The sequence below is a fragment of the Neofelis nebulosa genome, chromosome 13 (genome assembly GCF_028018385.1).
Source record: "Neofelis nebulosa isolate mNeoNeb1 chromosome 13, mNeoNeb1.pri, whole genome shotgun sequence".
NCBI lineage: Eukaryota > Metazoa > Chordata > Mammalia > Carnivora > Felidae > Neofelis > Neofelis nebulosa.
In genome coordinates, this window is record NC_080794.1 from 91,278,950 (window position 1) to 91,284,949 (window position 6,000).

Here is a 6,000-nt window from a genome sequence, read left to right on the forward strand (position 1 = left end):
CTGGGAAGCTGGAGCCTGCTTGGGATTCTGTCTCCCTCTCTCTCCGCCCCTCCCCCACTCGTGGTCTGTCCCTCTTGCCCTCCAAAATATAAATAAATAAATAAATAAATAAATAAATAAATAAATAAATAAATAATATAAATAAAAATAAAATAAATAACTTTTTAAGAAAGAAATAATATAACAGTGTTTGTGTGTGGGCACATCCTGCGATGTCACCCAAACACACAGATTTTATGAGCCTTCTGAACTCTCTCCAGGCCATTACAACCCGGTGTTCCCTGTCCGTGCGGGACCTTCCACAGAGGGCAAGGGCCACACTTGGAGGGGCCCTTTCCGCCTCCACGTGTGAGCAGCCTGAGGCCGACCCGTAAACTGTCCCTGCGAAGGTCGTAGCAGAGATGGGGGCGGCCTGCCCGGGGAGCCTGAGGAGCCCCGAGGCAGAGGAGCAGAGCGGGGTCCAAGGACAGCCCAGTGGGAAAGGGAAAGGGACTCAGCGATGCGAAGATCTGCGGCCCGAGCCCTGCTCTCCCCCTCCCTGCACAGACAGCAGGGCTGTTTTTCAGGCAGTGGTCATCAAACTTCTATGCTCCCATTTCCCCTGTAAGAACTTTGACAAATCCAGGGCGCCTGGGGGCTCAGTCGGCGAAGTGTCTGACTCTCGATTTCGGCTCAGGTCACGATCTCACAGTTCTGAGGTGGCCTAGGGCCCTGTGCGGACAGCGCGGAGCCTGTCTGGGATCCTCTCTCTCTCTGTCCCTCCCCCCTGCCTCTCAAAATAAAAGAAACTTAAAAAAATAATAAAGAATTTTGAAAAATTCACCTTCCACACGCCACATAGACGTTTAAGTTCTGCATCATAAATGTACACAGTTGCCAAGGATATTGTTTCTGACATACCGTGATCATTATTGTTTTAATCAAAGTTTTCCTAACATTTATATATTTCTTAAGTTTCTTTAATGTTTATATTATTTTACAGAGAGCGCACACGAGCAAGGGAGGGGCAGAGAGAGAGAGAGAGAGAGAGAGAACAAAGCAGGCTCCGTGGTGCCAGCACAGAGCCCGACGCGGGGCCCGGTCCCAGGAACCGTGAGATCATGACCTGAGCCACAGTCGGACGCTCAATTGACCGAGTCACCCAGGCGCCCCTCATAATGCTTCTAAATGTATACGCAAAAGTAAAAGTTGTTTTACCAACGAGAAATGGGTTTATTTGGGAATAACAAAATTGGGATTGGGGACAAATCCAATAGGCGAAACCACAGGCAATTCCAGCAAACAAAAGAGAGGAATGCTTTTTAACGGAGAAGAAGGAGAGGCTGGGAGGGTTGTTGTGAAGGAAAGTCCACAGGAGGAAAGGGGAGGTCAGGGTGATGAGTGTCTTGGCGGGGGTGGCCCATCTCCGGCAGGAGACGCATCGTGCGGGGCTCTGACACTTGTTCCTGTGACGGACGCTGAGCGGGGGTCTCCCCTCACTGCCCCCCTTCTAGCCTCCCAGTCCGCTTCAGTGAGGTGCCCCCTCATTGATTTTCACATATGCACTGGCAGCTGAGTACCAAAGCCATTGGAGAGTCTCGTGCCCACTTCAAATGCACGTTAATAGTTTTCCTTCTTTAACGGGAAATTTTGCTCTTTCCTTTTTTCTTCTTGAACCTATATTTCAATGTCGTTTTCTTCTTATACATTTCTCCTAATGTGATATCTTTTTATTTTCAAGGATTTGTATTGATTACCTTATCATATCTCTGTCAAATGGCTATAGGTGCACATTTAAAGGATTAAAAAATATTTCCTGAGGTCCTAAGCTCTTTAAAAGTGTCTCCTTAGGGGCGCCTGGACAGCTCAGTTGGTTAAGTGTCCAACTCTTGATTTCAGCTCAGGTCATGATCTCAGGGTTCGTGAGTTCGAGCCCTGAGTCGGGCTCTGCGCTGACAGTGTGGAGCCTGCTTGGGATTCTCTCTCTCTGCCCCTCTCCTGCTCTCTCTCTCTCTCTCTCTTTCTCTCAAAAATAAAAAACTTTAAAAGAAATGTCTTATCACCGTTTTTTTTTAAAGATCATTTTTAATGGTTATTTATTTTTGAGAGAGAGAGAGAGTGTGCAAGCAGGGGAGGGACAAAGAGAGAGAGAGAGTGAGAGAGAGAGGATCCCAAGCAGGCTCCATGCCTACAGCAGAGCCCAACGCAGGGCTCCAACACACAAACTGTGAGATCATGACCTGAGCCGAAACCAAGAGTCAGACACTTAACCTACTGAGCCACCCAGGCGCCCCACCCAGCTCAATTTTATCATCTTAAAGTTACCAGAAACCTGTACTCAAGATTTTTTTTTCATGAGTCTCACTGGAGATGAAACACGTTTACGGGACGCTCTAATAGAAGAAGCATCTGAGAGGGCGCCTGGGTGGCGCAGTCGGTTAAGCGTCCGACTTCAGCCAGGTCACGATCTCGCGGTCCGTGAGTTCGAGCCCCGCGTCGGGCTCTGGGCTGACGGCTCGGAGCCTGGAGCCTGTTTCCGATTCTGTGTCTCCCTCTCTCTCTGCCCCTCCCCCGTTCATGCTCTGTCTCTCTCTGTCCCAAAAATAAATAAAAAATGTTGAAAAAAAAAATTTAAAAAAAAGAAGCATCTGAGTAAAAGTGTGACCGTCCGTCATTGATGGGAGGCTTTTAAACAGCCGTGGTGACAGAGCCGATTGGAGCACATTACGACGCAGTTAAGGACATTTGGTTATTTCTGTGCCATACAACACATCAAGATGATCACCTTCCGGGACATCAGATTTCTGGAGCTCTCATACAATTTTTGGAACACTTATTCTAATAATGTACCTACATAACTGAGATCTCAGAGGGTCTAACATCACCTGTCTGATAATGCCTCCATGTGTTTTAACACACCTAATACGCTTTATTACTGTAATTTCTCAAAGAGTCTTTGAAATGTTCCAGGAGGTCTCTGGGAGATTTCAGTTAGCTTGTGGTCAAAATACTTCATTTTATTTTATCTTTAAACTATAGTAGTGAGTTGTAACTTCACTTATTTATCTATATTAAGTAAGCTCTCTGCCCAACGTGGGGCTCAGACTCACAACCCTGAGATGAAGAATCCCACGCACCTCAGGCTGGACCAGCCAGGAGCCCCCAAAGGCTTTAGTTTAGAATTTGATTTTAGGAAGTATTTCCCAAAAAACAATATGGAAAGTTTCAAACACTTGATTAAACAGGATCCCAGGTCACCATGAACCCATGTCAGGCGCTCATCACATCACAGTGACAAATAAAATGTCAAAGCCAAATGCAAGATGCGTACCTTGTTGTGAGCAAAATGTAGCTCTTTTAATATTGACTCAGTTTTGGCAAAACAGAATCTTTTGTGTGGGGGGAGGGGGATAACTTTAAAGGCAAAGAAAAACTTCCCTTTATAATTTTTCATCAACAGCAGAACGGTAGCTCAAGAAAACTTTGGGGTTTTTTGTTTTTTGTGCAAAGACAATGTTGCACCAGTGTTAATTTTGAAAGTGAAGCTCATTTACTTACTTAAACTTCCCTTCAGTTGAGGAGCCCCTGGGGGGCTCAGTCAGTTAAGCAGCAACTTGGGCTCAGGTCATGATCTTGCGGTTCTCAAGTTCGAGCCCCGTGTCGGGCTCTCTGCTGTCAGCTCAGAGACTGGAGCCTGCTTCGGATCCTCTGTCGCCCTCTCTCTGCACTGCTCCCCCTCAAAATTAAATACACATTAAGAAAAAGCTGTCTTCGTTTGAGCCACTTCCCGACCACGCATGAACTCCTCTCCAAAGATGCCGTTTTCCCATCAACTTTCACAACCTCACTATTTACATGCAGGTACCGTCTTAAAAGTTTTTCCCCCAAACAACCAGCTTCACTTAGGGCACAACCACGTTCTTCTCCCTAAACAACAAATACGTTCCCACTCCTCCTACCTTTTTTTTCTTTTTTCCTGACAAATTTTTCAAGAAAGAACGTGAACTTGTTTGACTTCTGGCCAACACACGCAGGAGAAAAGTCTTCTATTGAGTGCTGATAGTTCTAAAGACGTGTCTGTTTCAATGAAACTAACGGTCCTAAATTAGCTTTAGGACCAAGTAGTTCCCAGATCACCTGAACTTGGAAAGCTGTGTTAGTTTCTGTCTGAGCTTTGGAGGGGGGCCAGTTTTCAAATACCTCCTTTTATTTGTTTGCCCTGAGGATCTGTTCAAGCTTTCTATTTCCTCCTGATTGAGTTTTGGAAGAGTGTGGGTGTTTAGGAATTTGTCCATTTCTTCCAGGTTGTCCAATTTGTTGGCATAGAATTTTTCATAGTATTCCCTGATAATTGTTTGTATCTCTGAGGGATTGGTTGTAATGATTCCATTTTCATTCATGATTTTATCTATTTGGGTCATCTCCCTTTTCTTTTTGAGAAGCCTGGCTAGAGGTTTGTCAATTTTGTTTATTTTTTCAAAAAACCAGCGAAGAAATTGAATCGGTTATCAAAAATCTCCCAACAAATAAGAGTCCAGGACCAGATGGCTTCCCAGGGGAGTTCTACCAGACGTGTAAAGCAGAGATAATACCTATCCTTCTCAAGCTATTCCAAGAAATAGAAAGGGAAGGAAAACTTCCAGACTCATTCTATGAAGTCAGTATTACTTTGATTCCTAAACCAGACAGAGACCCAGTAAAAAAAAGAACTACAGGCCAACATCCCTGATGAATATGGATGCAAAAATTCTCAATAAGATACTAGCAAATCGAATTCAACAGCATATAAAAAGAATTATTCACCATGATCAAGTGGGATTCATTCCTGGGATGCAGGGCTGGTTCAACATTCGCAAATCGATCAACGTGATACATCACATTAATAAAAGAAAAGAGAAGAACCATATGATCCTGTCAATCGATGCAGAAAAGGCCTTTGACAAAATTCAGCACCCTTTCTTAATAAAAACCCTTGAGAAAGTCGGGATAGAAGGAACATACTTAAAGATCATAAAAGCCATTTATGAAAAGCCCACAGCTAACATCATCCTCAATGGGGAAAAACTGAGAGCTTTTTCCCCAAGATCAGGAACACGACAGGGATGCCCACTCTCACCGCTGTTGTTTAACATAGTGCTGGAAGTTCTAGCTTCAGCAATCAGACAACAAAAGGAAATCAAAGGCATCCAAATTGGCAAAGATGAAGTCAAGCTTTCGCTTTTTGCAGATGACATGATATTATACATGGAAAATCCGATAGACTCCACCAAAAGTCTGCTAGAACTGATACATGAATTCAGCAAAGTTGCAGGATACAAAATCAATGTACAGAAATCAGTTGCATTCTTATACACTAACAATGAAGCAACAGAAAGACAAATAAAGAAACTGATCCCATTCACAATTGCACCAAGAAGCATAAAATACCTAGGAATAAATCTAACCAAAGATGTAAAAGATCTGTATGCTGAAAACTATAGAAAGCTTATGAAGGTAATTGAAGAAGATATAAAGAAATGGAAAGACAGTCCCTGCTCATGGATTGGGAGAATAAATATTGTCAAAATGTCAATACTACCCAAAGCTATCTACACATTCAATGCAATCCCAATCAAAATTGTTTGCCCTGAGGAGACACTGTTCCCTAGGTTTGCATTTCTTTTCTTTCTTTCTTTCTTTTTTTTTATCTTCTTAACCATTTAAAAAAATATATAAGTTATCGTCAAGTTGGCTAACACACAGCGTGTACAATGTGCTCTTGGTTTTGGGGGTAGATTCCCGCGGTTCATCGCTTACCTAGGACACCAAGTGCTTCTCCCAACAAGGTGCCCTCCTCAATGCCCATCCCCCATTTTCCCCTCTCTCCCATCCCCCCATCCCCCCCTCAGTTTTTTCTCCACGTTTAAGAGTCTCTTGTGGTCTGCCTTCCTCTCTGTTTTTCTTCCCCTTCCCTTCTCCCACCGAGGTTTGCATTTCAGAGAATGGCTCTGGTCAGGGAGGAGCCAGAGGCAGGACGTTTGT